Source organism: Triticum aestivum, chromosome 1B (genome assembly GCF_018294505.1).
Source record: "Triticum aestivum cultivar Chinese Spring chromosome 1B, IWGSC CS RefSeq v2.1, whole genome shotgun sequence".
NCBI classification, from domain to species: domain Eukaryota; kingdom Viridiplantae; phylum Streptophyta; class Magnoliopsida; order Poales; family Poaceae; genus Triticum; species Triticum aestivum.
Window position 1 is genome coordinate 414,173,067 of NC_057795.1, and position 17,974 is coordinate 414,191,040.

The following is a 17,974-nucleotide window of genomic DNA, read 5'->3' on the forward strand; positions in this document are numbered from 1 at the left end:
CCCGCCCTGGCTTTTGACGTCAAGTTGCCAGGGCATATGTTGTTTAAACTTTGTGCAAGACATTCATAACTATGGCTTAGATAAATGATTAAATGCAAGCCCATCATCAAAGGTTAAAATGGGTGTTTCAAAAGGATTATTAGTTCTTTCTTTTTACAAAGGCTATAAGCCACCGGGTTACAAAAATCCCAGATTACAATGGATGCGCATTAAGTCGCCATCAGCCAAGAGCCGCCGGGTATTTAACTCCGGATTTATTTATCAACAGATAAAGTATTCAAATCTTTAATAGCCACACTTGGCTAGATTTTTATGATAGTATTGAATCATGGAGGTTTTCATACCGCATTATATTATTCAAATATTTAATAGCCAACATGGCTGGATTTTTATTATGGTTATCAATAACCAGTGTTATGATTGAGGTTTTCAAAGCCGCTTCAGAGCAATGGCTATTATTTCTTCATCCAAGAGCACCGGTTCACAACATTGAGCATGGTTTAATATTGATATGCAAAGGCTTTCAACAACATCATCCGGATAATGGATATAGTTTTATTTAGTCCTAAGTCGCTACAGGCATATGACCCGACACTTGGGGGCTACATTATTCAAATTAGGATTATATCAAGTATGCAAGTCCCATGTCACTTCAAGCATGCAGCATGTCACTTGGGGGCTAATGCAAAGTCATTTTAACTCGCCTTATTGAAGACCCGACCCATCACATAGTGATGAGCCGGCCCTTGGGGACTACTAATTGCTCCTGTCAAAGTTTATGATTGGCGACTTACATGAACAACTAGGATTTCTCCAAAGTTGCAGCATTTATATTAAAGCAAGTCTTAAGCTATCACTATGTTCTCCTCTTAAGACTTGGCGGCTACATGTGATATGCATATAAGAGGAACATCTTCAAATTCTCAGTTTTGAGCAAACTAGGTATTATATTATTATTGGAGAAATTTGCAAAGTTATTTCCTCTAAGCTATTCTTATAAAGGTTTAGAGAGCCGACTCAATGATTGAAAACCTACATTTACAAAAGCAAGCACCAAGTCACCATAAGATTGACCCGGCATCAGCAACAATCATGACCTGGCATCATGTCTTAATAACCCGGCAATTTTGGCAATCATAAATCGACAAGATCTACATCTTCAAGTCGGCTAAAAATTAGATTAGTATTTCAAGACCAATATTTTTATCAAACTAGAGCATTGGAAGACGAATCAAATGGATTATTCTTTATAATATTTTTCTGCAAGAAACCAATGTCAGCAAATTGATTTTTAAGCTGGCCTATTGATTTGGGATTTTCAGAAGAAGTACCTGGATTTTTTGCATTGGCAAAGTTTGAACATATTTGCTAAAGGAGATTTGCTATGAGATCATGGACACGTATCAAGAAGGAAATTACAAGGACTTAAGGATGATCACGTGCCGGTTCTGAAAAACTTTTAACCCAAAGCACAACCTGTCAAATTTGTTCTTGTGTTTATTTTGCAGGATCGGTTTAAAATGGATAAATACAAATTAAAGTGGGGCTAATGTTGGGGATATACCCCGCGGTATGACCAGACCGAATATATGACCCGGCTGGGAGTTGGCGTTTCATCGGTAACCCACCCGAACACTGGCGACTCACTGGTCTAGCGACTCACTAATGACCCCGACGGCGGGTCTAATGGATGGTAAGGCCCAAGGCCCAGTAGGCCGGCTCATGTTATGGTAGGCCGGCTTAAGAGGAAAGGAATAAGGAATATTCCCTTACAAAGGAAGCAAGACTAGGATTCCACTTGTGATAGAGTAGTCCTAATCCTATTAGGACTCCACATGTAACCTGCCCCTCCAAATTATATGACGAGGGGCAGGGCACCCCAAGGGGGAGAAGTTAAGACCGACAAGTCAATAGCCCTCGAGAGAGAGGTAGCAAAAGAGCATCATTGTAATCGTGAGCATCATCATCAATATCAATGAAGCATGATGTAGGCTTTTAACTCCACCATGAGGGGCCGAACCTGGGTAAAACCTCGCGTTTCTCGTCCCACTCAACCAATATCAAGCTACCACATAGATGTGTTGGCCTCACGACAAAGTGAAAGTGCAACTATCCCTGGGTGGTTTTGGTAATTCCTAACAACATATAGCTCATTGAGCTAATGCTATTTCAAGATAAATGTTTCAGGAAAGCTCAGTGATTGGCATGGCATGGATGAGAAAAGTGGATCCCTCAAAATGCTAAGGACAAAAGGATTGGCTCAAGCTCAAAGCACAAGACTCTACATCTTCTATTTTAGTGATCCAAGATCACATTGAGTCTATAGGAAAAGCCAATACTATCAAGGAGGGAGAAAATGCGGTGTTGCTTAATGAGGTTCTTGCAAAAAATGCTTAGTGATATGCTACAAAGCCCTCAACTACTTTCTCACATCCACATATGACCTAAACCAAAAGCCAAACTTGGCCCCACCGAAACCATCCATCTGGCGCCACCGAGTTGAGATGTCATAGCCAGTGCCACAAACCCTAGTCTTTTCGGTATCACCGATGGGATCTCGGTCTCATCGAGATGGGATTGCAATCTCTCTATTTCCCTTCATAACGTTTCGGTCAAACCGAGATGAGCGATTGGTCCCACCGAGAATGCAATGCAAACTCCCTATTTCCCCTTTGTAACGTTTCAGTCTAACCGAAATGAGCAAATCGGTCCCATCGAGTTTGCCTGACCAACCCTCTATGTGTCCATTACCAAAATCGGTCTCACCGAGTTTGTGTAACCGGTCCCACCGAGATTACGTTATGCCCTAACCCTAACCATATCAGTCCCACCGAGATGACATGTCGGTCCCACCAAAAATCGTAACAGTCACATTATTTCCTAAATCGGTCCGACTGAGTTTCACAATTTGGTCCCACCGAGTTTGGTAAGTTGTGTGTAACAGTTAGATTTTCTGTGGAGGCTATATATACCCCTCCACCCACTCTTCATTCATGGAGGGAGCCATCAGAACATACCTACACTTCCAGCATACATTTTCTGAGAGAGAACCACCTACACTTGTGTTGAGGTCAAGATCTTCCATTCGTACCACATAAATCTTGATCTCTAGACTTCCCCAAGTTGCTTTCCACTCAAATCTTCTTTCCACCAAATCCAAATCCTATGAGAGAGAGTTGAGTGTTGGGGTGACTATCATTTGAAGCACAAGAGTAAGGAGTTCATCATCAACACACCATTTGTTACTTCTTGGAGAGTGGTGTCTCCTAGATTGGCTAGGTGTCACTAGGGAGCCTCCGACAAGATTGTGGAGTTGAACCAAGGAGTTTGTACGGGCAAGGAGATTGCCTACTTCGTGAAGATCTACCCCTAGTGAGGCAAGTCCTTCGTGGGCGACGGCCATGGTGGGATAGACAAGGTTGCTTCTTCGTGGACCCTTCGTGGGTGGAGCCCTCCGTGGACTCACGCAACCGTTAACCTTCGTGGGTTGAAGTCTCCATTAACGTGGATGTATGATAGCACCACCTATCGGAACCACGGCTAAAAAATCTCCGTGTCAACATTGTGTTTGCCCCCTCAAACTCCTCCCTTTACCTTCATATGCAATTGTTTTACATTCCGCTGCTATACTCTTAGAATAGCATGTGTAGGTTGATTGCTTGACTTGTACTAAGTTGCTAAAATCTGCCAAGAACTAAAATTGGGAAAACGCTAGATTTTTATTTGGTCAAGTAGTCTAATCACCCCCCTGTAGACATACTTTCCATCCTACAAGTGGTATCAGAGCTTTGTTCTCCATTTGCGTTGATTTCCATAGCTTTTGGTGGTCATAGCCTTAGTTTCACAACCTAGGAGAGTATGGCATCTAGCGAGGGAAATTACCACCGCAGAGGTCCTTACTTTGATGGTACTAATTTTGCTAGTTGGAAGCATAAGATGAAAATGCATATTCTTGGACATAACCCCGCCGTTTGGGTATTGTGTGTATTGGCTTGCAAGGTGAATTCTTTGATGGGAGAGAACCGAACCGTGAAGCTACCGCAGAAGAGTTGAAGATGTTGCAATACAACGCTCAAGCTTGTGATATCCTCTTCAACGGATTGTGCCCCGAAGAATTCAACAAAATCAGCTGTCTTGAGAATGAAAAGGAAATTTGGGATACTTTCATTGACATGCATGAAGGTACTGACTCCGTCAAGGAATCCAAATTGGGTGTGCATCAAAGTCAACCTGACAAGTTGAAAATGAAGGATGGTGAAGGCGTCGTCGAGATGTAATCTAGGCTTGCTCTCATCACAAATGAGATTACCGGCTTAGGTAGTGAAGAGATGACTGAAAAATTCATCATCAAGAAGATCCTAAGAGCCTTGGATGGAAAATATGATACCATGTGCACATTGATCCAAATGATGCCCAATTACAAAGACCTCAATCCAATGGAAGTCGTTGGAAGAATTGTTTCTAATGAGATGTCACTCAAGGATAAGGAGGAGCACCACAACAAGTGAAGTGGTGCTTACAAAGCCTCATGTGAAGCTCCCGCATCATCAAGTGAGAAAAAAACCTTCAATGAAGAATTGAGCCTAATGGTGAAGAACTTCAACAAATTGTACAAGAATAGAAGCAAGGAAAGAAGTTCCAAGTCAAGGTCCTACAATGACAAAAGATCTACTAGTCGAGAGCGTAATTGCTACAATTGTGGAAGACTCGAACACTACTCCAATGAGTGTACGACTCCCTACAAAAGACGAGAAGATTCTCCAAAAAGAAGGAGTAGAAGAGAAGAATCACCATCAAGAGAAAGGAGGAGTAGAGATGATCATTATGAACGAAGAACATCCTGGAGAAGCAAAGATTCAGAAAGGAAGGACAAGTCATCAAGGAGCTACACAAAATGAAGACATCAAGCTCATGTTGATGAATGGGTATCCAGATCTGACTCCGACAATCACTCCGAGAGAAGCTATCACTCCGACTCCGAATATACTCAAGATGAAGGTGTTACCGGTCTAGCACTTGTGTCAACCAACTCCTACGACATATTTGACTCACCAAATGAAGGACTTGGAAGATGCTTCACGGATAAAGGCCCAAAGGTATCACACCCCGAGTATGTTGATTTCAATAGTGATGAAGATGACTTGTTAGGTGATGATGATTTACTTGTTGACAACTCTAGTGATGAATACTATGATGAAACGTCAAATAATCATGCTAATCAAGATAAAACGATTGACAATGATAAGGAGAAGATTGAGCGTCTAACTAAAGAACTAAACACTCGTAAGTTAGCTCATGAAACTATATTGGAAGATCAGTGAGAACTTTTAAAGACTCACGAGAAGTTATGCTTTGAAAAGCTCAACCTTGAGCCAGAGCATGAGTTTTTAAAGCCAATCAATGATGATCCTCGCAAGAAAAGTTCTTCTTACATTGCCAAGCGTTTACTCCTATCTACTTGCATGCCACAAGTCAAGTCTAGTAACAAGAACAAGAAAGATTCTTCTTCTAGTAGTAACAATAATCATGCTAAATCCAATGTTGTTGCTTCTAGTAGTTCTCTTGAATCCACTAATGATTCTCTTAGCCAAGTTACACTTGAGCAAGAAAATAGCTTATTGAAGGGAATTATAGAGAAAGGTGTTTACAAGAGTCTTGCTGGAAGTAAGCAATTCGAGGAAATTGTACGCAAGCAAGGAAGGCACCGGAAGAATCAAGGTGTTGGTTTTGAACGAAAGTTCAATGCCAATGGAGTTGAGTGGGAAGAAGATCAATACCCCAAGACAAGTTTGTTCTCAACAAGATAAGTATGATCCTACTTCTTTCAAAGGGACACAAGCTCAAGATGATCTTCCACCACAAGACCACAAGCAAAAAGGCAAGTACAAGCTTCAAGAGGAGATTGATGCATTTGAAGAAGCTCCTAAGGCCATGGTCAAGTGGGTTCCCAAGAATACATCAAGTTCTACTTCATCGAGTACAACTACAACTCCAAGGATTCCCATCAAGATGATGTGGATCCCAAAGAAGAAGAACTAGAGAGTTCTTGAGGATGACTCCACCAACATACTTCACTCTTATCATTTTGGCAAGAACAAGTGCAATCAACTTCCACATCTTGCACTAGCTCAAGGAGTCACAAATCCTCTTGTTGGTAAGACAAGGGACAAGGTAACCTAATGCTTTCATGGACATCATCTTGTGTATGCATGACTCTATGTCTATGGATATCCTTGTTTGTTCCTTGTGGGACTAACCCGTGTAGGTATTGAAACTGCAACTCACTCCAATGGATTGCTCCAAATGATCTACATCAACATTGAGCATCCACATCTTCAACACCTACATGAAGTCATCATCGAAAAAACACAAGGTTAGTTCATCCCTCTTAGGGGGATCTCACATCTAGGGGATCTTTACTCTAAGTATTGAAATAAAGCAACTCTAATGGTGTGAACACAACAATGCTTTATGTAAAAGTGGTAACCCGACTTGCGCTTAAACGATGAGTATGACTATGATCAAATGTTCTCATTTGACTCCTAAGTCAATATACTCATATATAGATGACCTAGTCATCGCCAATTGCTTGATAGATGCTAGAATTGGTTGTGCATGCTTTGCCACATATTTCATTTGCCATTTTATTGTGTGAGCATGTTGGTTGCATATTTTACTCATTCGAGGACATCCACTTGTTTCTTTGATTGTTTGGGTTCTTTTCTCTTGCCAAGTGGATTGACAAGAATGCCTAAGAACCTTCTCTAGCTATCTATGTTTTTCTTGTCTCAAACTCTATTCATACTACATCACAAAGTTTGATCAAGTCAGATTCGAACCACTATGTGTGAGGAGAACTCGGAGTCCCCGATTCGTCATACACTTAAACTTCCAAAAACTCTTTGTGCATTTCGGTCTGACCGATTCTCCATTTTCGGTCATACCAAGATCACTAAGTTGATCTAGGTTTTCAACCTCGGTGCAATCGATTAGAACTTTTCGGTCACACCGAGTTGCGGTAACTGCTTGCAGTTTTACATCTCGGTGCCACTGAGTTGTTCCACTCAGTCACACCGACAGGGTCAGGCTATATATACCCTCGGGCCAAAATTTGGAAATTTTTCCGAAACCCCTTCACCCGCGCATAGCCTGCTCTGCCTCCTCGGGTCTCCGGATCGTCTTCATCGTTGCCAGAGACCTCCTGCCGCTGGTCTCCGCCACAACCAACGGGATTTTGCTTCACCGTTGCCGCCGTAGCAAGTCCACCTCCGAACTAGGGGTCTGCCGTCAGAGTTTGCAATATGTCTGATCAAAGTGACAGCCAGAACAAGACTGATGAGCAAGTTCAGATGAGTGAGGGCACTAGTCCTTCAAGCAGTTATGATGAAGGCAGCAGGAGCACACCCAGCAATTTGCCAAAAGCTTCCAGTAGGGCAAGGAAGAAGAAAACCTCCGGTTTTGAAGATGAGGACTATGTGGCTGTTGAGGATGAGGCCACTTCTAAGAAGAAGATGCTGAAAAAGGAGTATGGCACAGTTGCTACCACCAATCCAGGGATGCACAAGAGGGCACCTGCCAAGAGAATTCCCACCTCCAAACCTAGGAAGGTTGCCACTGGTGAAACAATGAAGTTCACCATTGAGTCTGATGAAGAAGCTGCTGGCCAAGATAAGAAGAAGAAGAGAGTCAGAACTACTACTGCCAAAGTCCTTGGCAAGCCCTCTATGAGGAGATCTTCTGATGAGGAAGAAGAAGAGGAAGAGGATGCTGCACTAGCTCCTAAAGCTCAGAAGCTAATGGGAGATGCAATCAGGTCAGGGGCTGCTCCATCTAAGCCCGAAGCTGCTCCCAAGGCTGCTACACCGGCACCAAAACCTAAACCCAAGAGGAACACCAGAAATATTCCTGCATTTGAGAAGAACAAGGCCCCAATGCCTGAAGCTGCTGAAGAAGATGAAGATTCTCTTGTGTTGAGAAAGTTGAAGCCCAAGATTCCTGATCACAATGATGCTCATCTAGTTGCTGAAGACATGCATATCAGAAAGGATGCTAAACTGAGATTGTGGAGACAATTCAGATCCTTATGCTGTGAGGAGAAGGGCAACAGTTGACTACAGATTCCACCCAAAGGAGCAACATGATTTCTATGAAACCATTTTGCTTGACAAGAAGCCCATTGTGTGTGACATGAGATGGATCAATTGGGAATACATCAAGAAGAATGAAGCTCACTATCCAGGAGTGTTTGACAGCTTCAAGTCTCGTGGAGTAGATGAATTTGTTGCCCAGAAACTCACCAAGTGGAATGATGAACTCATTATGCAGTTTTACTCCACAGCTCACTTCCACCCAGATGGGAAGATTGTCTGGATGTCTGAGGGTACTAGGTACCAATCCACAGTTGAGGAATGGGCTGAGCTGATCAATGCCCCTAAGGAATCTGAAGATGACCTGGATGTATATGCAGAGAAGAAGAAAGACCACAACTCTATGGCTCACATGTACAGAGAGATCCCAGAAAAGGCTTTGGAAACTCACAAGCTTGGATCTGTGCACTACTTGTTGTCTTGTCTACCTACAATCAATTGGATTCTTAGGCACACATTGCTTCCCAAGTCAGGAGATCACAAGATGATCAAAGGTCATGCTATGAACTTGCTGCACTTGTTTGATATACCTTAGAATTTTAAAGTCATGAGCCTGATTGTGGAAACAATCAAGAGGACTGCAGCTGATCAGAAGAGGAGTTGTGGGTATGCTCCACACATTCAGGAGCTCATCAACTCAAATATGGGCACAGGCACATATCTTTTGGACAAGGAGAATCTACCCCTATATCCTGAATTTGAAGACAACACTGTTGGGATGAATGAGGAAGAACCATCATCTGTGCAAGAACATGAAAAGAGAGAGAAAGCAAGGGTAGAGAAAGCTGCTAAGATGCCAACTACAGAAGAGGCATCTCAAGTGTTTCTAAAGAGCAAACAAGACCAACTTGGCTACTTGATTGCCTCCACCTTGAGGACTGAGAAGGGCTTGGCCACCCTGGCTCAAAACCAGGAGAGCTTGGAGAGAATCATAGAGCAGAAGTTTTATGCACTTCATGTGAAGGTCACAAAAATCCAAACTGCAGTTGAGCAACTTCAGGAGGATGTGGAGGAGACGAAGGGCAAGTCTACCACATATGCATTTGCTAGAGTGCCCAGAGGTCAGAGATCTGCTGCAGTGCCTGTTCCAGACACCAGAGCTACATCATCTGCACCGGCTGCTACAGGCTCAGTGCCACCAGCTCCAGCACCTACTCCACCAGCTCTAGCTACATCAACTGATGCTTTCATCCTTGGAGTCATCTCTACACCACCACATGAAGACCAAGCCTGAGAGTCGATTAGTACTACACATTTTTGAACTTTTTGGTAACTTGTTGCCAAAGAGGGAGAAGAATGTATAGATCATAGGCTTCGAGAGAGAGTGTTGCCTTTTATCTCTCTTGCTTTTGGTGGTTCAACTTCTTTATGTGTGCTTTTGCTTGATACATTATGCCTTGTGTGAGATACTTGGATGATCATGTGTTTGATCATATGCTACCTTAATGCTTGTTGGATGATATTATCTTTTATATCCTTATATGATCATTCACTTTTCTTGGTGATGAGTGCATGTGTTTAATTTTTATCATTTTGAGCGCTCCACCAAGATGTATGTGACATGGGAGAGTGACCCACGATCCTAACTCATTGTGCATTTGCAGTCCAAAGAAAATTTTAAATAGTGCACAAATTTAGGGGGAGCTCTTACTTATCACATACTTCTCAAAGCGACGATGTTGTTCAATCTTATTATCATTTGTCGAAGCTTTGATCTATATGTTGTCATCAATTACCAAAAAGGGGGGAGATTGAAAGTGCAACTATCCCTAGGTGGTTTTGGTAATTCCTAACAACATATAGCTCATTGAGCTAATGCTATTTCAAGATAAATATTTCAGGCAAGCTCAATGATTGGCATGGCATGGATGAGAAAAGTGGATCCCTCAAAATGCTAAGGACAAAAGGATTGGCTCAAGCACAAAGCACAAGACTCTACATTTTCTATTTTAGTGATCCAAGATCACATTGAGTCTATAGGAAAAGCCAATACTATCAAGGAGGGATGAGGTGTTGCTTAATGAGGTTCTTGCTCAAAATGCTTAGTGATATGCTCCAAAGCCCTCAACTACTTTCTCACATACACATATGACCTAAACCAAAAGTCAAACTCGGCCCCACCGAAATCATGCATCTGGCGCCACCAAGTTCAGATGTCATAGCCACTGCCACAATGAGTTTATATGTTTTGATGTACTGAAGGTTGTTCGGAGTCCAGAATATGATCACGGACATGACGAGGAGTCTCGAAATGGTCGATACATGAAGATCGATATATTGGACGACTATATTTGGACACCGGAAAGGTTCCGGGTGAGATTGGGACAATACCGGAGCTCCGGGAGGTTATCGGAACCCCCCTGGAAGTATATGGGCCTTAACATGCTTTAGTGGAAAGGAGGGGAAAGGAGCAAGGGAGCCCCCCCCAAGCCCAATCCGAATTGGGAGGGGGGGCGGGCCCCCCTTTCCTTCCTCCCTACTTCATCTTCCTTCGCTCTCCCTCTCCAAATAGGAAAGGGAGGAGTCCTACTCCCGGTGGGAGTAGGACTCCCCCCCTTGGGCGCGCTTCCTCCCGTTGGCCGCCCCCTCCTCCACTCGTTTGTATACAGGGGAGGGGGCACCCCGTAGACACAACAATTGATCATTGATCTCTTAGCCATGTGCGGTGCCCCCCTCCACCATAGTCCTCCTCGATAATATCATAGCGGTGCTTAGGGGAAGCCCTGCGTCGGTAGAACATCATCATCGTCACCTCGCCATCATGCTAACGAACTCTCCCTCGACCCTCGGCTGGATCGGAGTTCGAGGGACGTCATCGAGCTGAACGTGTGCAAGAACTCGGAGGTGTCGTGCTTTCGGTGCTTGATCGGTCGGGTCGTGAAGACATACGACTACATCAACCGTGTTGTGCTAACGCTTCCGCTTTCGGTCTACGAGGGTACGTAGACAACAGTCTCTGAAAGTGCTAGTTATCGACTAGAGGGGCGGTCAATAGGCAATTTTTATCAAAGTCTTCAAAACGTGGAAGTTTCGAAGACAAACAATAGAAATGACCTAATTGATATGCAGCGGAAGATAAACTACAACAAGCAAGCCATAGTCAAGTATGCAATAGTGTTAACGTACGAAGACTAATAGCAGCTAGGTAGTAGGATCAGGATGGAAGATGGTATGAAGACAATCAACAATAGTAGTCAAGCAATGAAGTCAACCAGATAAGACAGATAAGCAATGACTTCACGCAGACAAACTCAAAGTAAAGGAGGGAAGACATAGAACCAGTCACTTGTTGAGGACACAGGATTTGTTGGACTAGTTCCAGTTGCTGTGACAACTGTACGTATGGTTAGGGAGGCTGAGATTCAACTCAGAAGACCGTTTCTTCACCTTATTCCCCTTGATCTAAGGACACTTAGTCCTCGCCCAATCACTCTGGTAAGTCTTCAAGGTAGACTTCCGAACCTTCACAGACTTTGTTCACCCGGCAATCCACAATGACTCTTGGATGCTCAGAACGCGATGCCTAATCGGCTGGAGGATACACAGTCCTCAAGTGTAATAAGTCTTCAGGTCACACAGACAGAAAGACTTCAGTGATGCCTAACACTCTTTGGCTCTGGGTGTTTGGGCTTTGTCCTCGCAAGGATTTCTCTCTCAAAGGCTTCGAGGTGGGTTGCTCTCAAAACGACAAAAGCCGTAAACTAACTCTGAGCAGCCACCAACTTACGGTGTAGGGGGTGGGCTATTTATAGCCACATGGCAACCCGACCTGATTTGTCCGAAATGACCCTGGGTCACTAAGGATCTGACATGTGTTCCAACGGTCAGATTTCAAACACACGTGGCAACTTTACTTGGGCTACAAGCAAAGCTGACTCATCCAGCTCTGGATAACATTTGCTCTCATTGTCTTTGCTCGAAGACATAGGATTTGGGTTGAGCATCACTTCAGTCACTTTGACTTAGTTCACTTGGACCCCACTTAACAGTACAGTGGTTCCTACGACTCAACAAACAAGAAAAGGAAACAACGAAGCCACACAGTCTTCGCACTCCATAGTCTTCATGCAATGTCTTCTCATGTCATAGTCTTCAATATGAATATCTTCTCATACCACCACTGTCTTCAATGTCTTCATACATTTTTAGGGGTCATCTCCGGTAGGTAAACCGAATCAATGAGGGACACTACCTGCGTTATCCTGCAATTCTCACAAACGCATTAGTCCCTCAACCAACTTTGTCGTCAATACTCCAAAACCAACTAGGGGTGGCACTAGATGCACTTACAATCTCCCCCTTTTTGGTGATTGATGACAAACTGGTTGAAGTTTTCAACGGGGATAAAGTATGTGAAATTGTAAAGGATAGGAAATTTTCTTCATAAGTAGCAAGGTCTCCCCCTAAAGATGTGCATATAAGTAATTTTGCTTTTGGAATGCAAATGCAGATGGCAGGTTGTATTTGTGTAGATCGACTTCAACTTATGAAGATAATTCATCATGCATGAAATGATATAGCAAATAGGATGACATGCATAATGAAAAATGGACGTCTGCAGGATGATCTAAGTGCAAAGTTATCATCGCACATGCGGAATTTATCATCGCATCACAGTAAAGCAAATAAGTAGCAGACGACCATCAAGTTTAGGTGTTACAACTCAAAGAACCAAATGTTTTAAAAAGCAAGAGTTGTAAGCACGAGGCAAAATATAATGCAACCGCCCATATGAACCCGCTTGAAGACTGTCAACTCATACGCTTCTCCCCCTTTTGTCAGTAAGGACCAAAAAGGTTTGAAGACATAGAGCATCTACTCGTCCTCATGAGTAGGTGAAGCAGCAGGGTTATCGTCGTTGGTTGGTGGTGCAGACGAACATGGTGCAGTGTCGATGCGTGCAGTAGTAGGAGGTGGTGAAGTAGCATCATCTTCGTCATCGATCACTTTGGCATTGACAGTTTCCGCGGGGGAAGAATATTCAGAGTCTTCAAGAGATGGAGTGCGACGTAGGACAGCAGTCCGTGGAGGAGTGGAGTCAAACTTGAATCTTTCATTAAAGCCATCGTCTTGAAGATCTACTTCAGCACTAAGCAGGGTCAGGCTCTTCCATGATCGCTGGCAAGTTTCATGAGCAACAAAGGCATTCTTGGTGGCAAGATTACGAATGCGATTGACATCCACCAAGAGGCTTTGCATCTGTCTTTTGAGACAAAAGTGATGTTTATCCTATTTCTGATGAAGGGCCACAAGAAGTTCTCGGTCATTGAGAACGCGAGAACGCTTCCGAGGCCTTTGGGCAATGGTGCTTTCAGTGGCTTCAGTAGGTGCTCGATGAGGCAGACGAGTATTTCCAGCCAATGGATAGATTCGTGTTGCTGCTTGAACACCTTCAATGGGTTGAGTGAAGCTTTGGTGCTCGGTATTCTGAAGACAAAGAGGCTTCTTGGCAGGGTCAGAGTATATGGCTTCAACTGACATATCAACCTTGGGTAAAAAGATTAGATGATTGCGAGCAGATGGTTGATAGTTGACAGATGAGGGTCGCTTGATGAGGCGCATGACCCATGGAGCATAAAACTTCAGACCAAACAGATCAGATCCAGAAGCAGCAAGTTGCCTGATGAAGAATTCTTGAGTATTGAAGCTGATGCCATTGAGAATGTAGAAGACCAAAGTCTTCATAGCTCCTTCAAGCTTTGCCACTGATGAACGTCCTTTGATAGGCCATAGAGTTCGCCTGATAATATGATATATTGTGCGTGGCAGATACTCAAGATCTTCAACAAAGAACTCTGTTGGATATTCAGCGTCAGATGGAAAGGGCTTCATCATGCTCAACATCTGGCTCATGTTGGGTTCTGGCTTATGGAAGATGCTCTCCAATGCATTGCGGTGTAGTTGACAATCAGGCTCATATAGCTCGCCAGGAGTGGCTAGCCCTGTAAGCTCAATGATGTCAAGAGCTTTGGCTTCATGATGAACGTTTCTGGTCATCCATTCGAGGACCCATGTCTTGATATCTCTGTTGTAGCCGCGAATGTGTAGAGTAGCATAGAATTGAATCAATAGCTCTTCATTCCAGTGTTCTTTGTCTGTCACAAAGTTGAGCAGACCAGCATCACGAAAGCAATCAAGTGCTTCTTCTAAGCACGGCAGTCCAGCAATGGCTTCATTGTCAAGGCGCATATGAGGGAAAATGCGCCCTTGATCATATAGAACGCAGGAGTAATAGCTTCTCTGCTGATAGCTCCAGAACCGATCTGATGATATCCTTGGCTTTGAGTAAGGGTTCTTGGCGCTGTCAAAGAAGGTATTGTGGCTTTTGAAGCCATTTGCATTGAAGGACCCTGGTGAGTTTGCAGTACCTGGAAACCTTGGCAGTCTTGGCTTGGGCTTCTGGACCTGAGGCCTATGCTCAACATGATAATCAAATTGAGGTCCAGAGGCAGTAGGCGGAGGTACCAGAATGGGCCATCGAACAGTGGTTAGCTGACCATGGCTGTATGCTTGCTCAACTGTATGGGGCCTTGGTGGCGGAACTGGAGCAGGGGCAATAGCTGAGGCTTCGGGCTGCACAACAGGTGCTTCAGGAGCAGTTGCCTCATTAGCTTCAGGTGCAGTGGCCTCATTAGCTTCAAGCACACTGGTTGGTTCAAGCTCCACATTAGCATCAGCCATGACAACATCATCGGCTTCATTGTCGTTGGTGGTGGCAGCTTCAACATTTTGAACCTCCTCTTGATGAATAGGAGGGTCGAGCACTGGCACGTTCACATCAGGGACACGTACATCTTCTTGATTCTCTTCGGCTGATGTAGCCGGAATGTCTTCAGCAGCTTGGGCTTTAGACATGGAGACATTCACAGTTGGAGTGGGTTCAGAAAATACTTGACGTGCAATAGGTTGGCGTTGCACTTCTCCTTCTGGAACGCTCGATAGAGGGACTTGAGGCCTTTGTCCTTTGCGAAGCCTGCGAAGTGCTGGCAACGCCTTTGGAGATGGAGTTGGCTGGGCCTCAAAGTCTTCATCTTCTTCTTGCACGGGTGGTGTAGCTTGTTGTTGTTGTTGGGTAGTACTTGGGGAATCTTGTTCTTGCGGGCGATCAACCCATGAAGCATCCTGAGCAATTGGCGTCAGAGGACGACCAATGCTGATGAGTTTGCTGTTCGTACGAACAGGCGATGATACCACATTGTATTCGATTTGAGGAAGAACTTCATCATCTTCAACATTGTCATGCTGACCAATGTCTTCAGCGATGATGGGATTGACTGCTGGAATCTCTACAGCGTCAGGAGCCTCTGTGGAAGCAGGCTCATGAACAGTCATGCGAAGTTCTTGGGTAGTGGATGCAGGACGAACCACTGAGATGGGTTCAACAACAAGGGGCTCTGTGGGAGCAGCCCGATTCTTCTTGGTCTTGCGCTTTTTCTTGGAGGGAGAGGCATTAGAGGCTTCAGTATTCTTCCTCTTTCTGGCTTCAGCCTCGGCAGCCCTCGTCTTCTTCTGTTCTGAAGCGGTTGTGGTGACCTTTGGCTTCGAGCCAGTCATGCTGCTTGCGAAGATAATGCGAGGGGCTTCTTGGCTTGACGGTGTAGGCTGGTTAGCAGGAAGCTTCTTCTTTTTCTTTGCAGCCATCCTGGGGTCAATGCCAGGAGGGCCAAGTGACTTGCGCTTCTCAGCCTCATTGTAGGCAAGCACACACTTATCAGCCAAACTCTTCATGCGCTCACGAGAGCCTTGAGCTTCTTGGCGCTTCTTCAGAAAAGCTTCTTTAAGCTCATGCAGCATGACCTTGAAGTTTCTGACGTCTTGAACACTGAGCTTCACCACATGCTCCTTGAATTGAGCCTTCTCATAATCAATTGTGTTCTTCAGCTCAACGATGCGCTGAGCAAGAGCTAGCTCATAAGCAATGGCGCCATTGAAAGAGACGCTGAGGCCAATGGGACGCTGCAAATCTTCAAAGCATAGATTGGGGGAGTCGAACCACTCATCAATGAAGTTATGGATGATTGGCACATCAAAGAGAGGCAAGTTGTTGAAGATTTCTGCTTCTTCCTTGCTCTTTATCAGTTGCTCAAGGGCATCATCAGCAAGATCTTCATCACTGGACAGATCAATGGGCTCTTCACGTAGAATAGCAGCAGGAGTTAAAGCCTGATCAGTACTCTTGATGATTTTCTTTTTCTTCTCCGTCTTCTTGGAGATGCGTGAAAGATCTTCAGACTGCACACTGGCTTCAGGAGGTGCAGTGGCTAGTGGCTTCACACGAGAAGCTTTTGGAGGTGTAGCTGATGATGAAGCCTTAATCTTTTTTGGCTTCTGCGGCCTTGGAGGAGGAGCTGGGGCTTCATCAGAATCAGCATCATTGTCAGAATGATCCACTTTGGCACCTTGTACCAAGATGTAGGAGATGAGGCCATCAAGGTTTGCAAAGGGGCCAATTCTGTTTTCTTCAGCTTCACGTGTGCCATCATCACGGGGAGCAGAGGGGCCAGGATTGAAGTCTAATCCCCATGACTTCTTGTTTTCCTTTGCCGAAGCCTTAGCATACTGAAAGTTGCGCTTGAAGAGATTGTCGTCACGACACCAGAGCAATGATGATGGGTCGGCTTCTTCAGGCTGTGGTCCACGGACCATGCAAGGATAGAATTCTTGCGCAATGGCTTCATCTTTGTTCTTGGGGGGAAGGCCTTGATAGAGAATATCACCCCAAGGGCTCTTGATAGGATTTTTCTCTGCGTACTCCTGGGTCACAAACTTGTACTTGTACCACTGTTCAGCCCAATAGCGTCGAATCCATTGGATTCGAGTCTTGCGCTAATTGTAATCCTCTTCAGTATCTGTTTTGTACATTTCTGCAAGATCATCAGGTAGATCCTTTGAAGTTCCCCCACGACACTGTCTGCCACCCTTCCTGACAGATTTCTCCATAGCCATGAACTTCAAACTGAACGGTTTCAATATGTTCAAAGGCTTCAAAGGCTTTCGCTTGCTGGTCAGATAGGAACTGGCTTCAGGAGAATCAATGTGTTGCTGTAAGAATTCTGCAAATGAATGCAGACTATGAGAACCTAGGGCTTCTCGCACGGACATGTACCTATGACAGCATTAGAGATGCGAGGGAAGGGGAAGAGGTCATATGCATTCTCAGAAGATTTGTAAGATAAACCAGTTTGAAGACATTGACCTCATGATGCAAAGACATTCACTTATATGAGGTGAGTTGGTTCCAGATTTGTACCAATCCGAGAATAAGTACAAGTGAGGAATCAAACTAGATAGGAAATCTAAGTGAATAGACTAGGCATTATGAGATGCAGACAGAATAGATCTAACATTGAGTAGGTAGAAACCACTTTTGGTAAATAGGATGAATCTATGAAGATCAAAAAGGTGGTAAAAATAGAGTTATAATTACTGCATGAAGAACTGTAGATGGGATGAATAGGAGACCGAGCAGTTCAGCCCATCGTGCCCTAACTTGGCAACGGAGGACACCTACGGCGGCGGCGGAGTGGACGATGCCCGCGGCCAGCGTGAGGACGGTGTCGGAGAAGTCGCGGCAGCTATGTGCTTCGTCGCCGGCGTCGTCGAGAGCTAGTGGTGGCGCTAGGGTTTTGACGAGGTGGAGAGGTGGAAGAAGGTTTTCTTGACCGCAGGGGACACGTATTTATGAGTAGGTGTGCAGCACAACGCAATTACGCAGGTGCCCCTGTCTGTTCACATCCGTGAGACACGTGGCAAGCATGCAACATACTCAGAGTTGTCCCATGTTCCCATGCCCGCCAGGCATGTCGGAGAGTTGTTCTGGCTTCTCC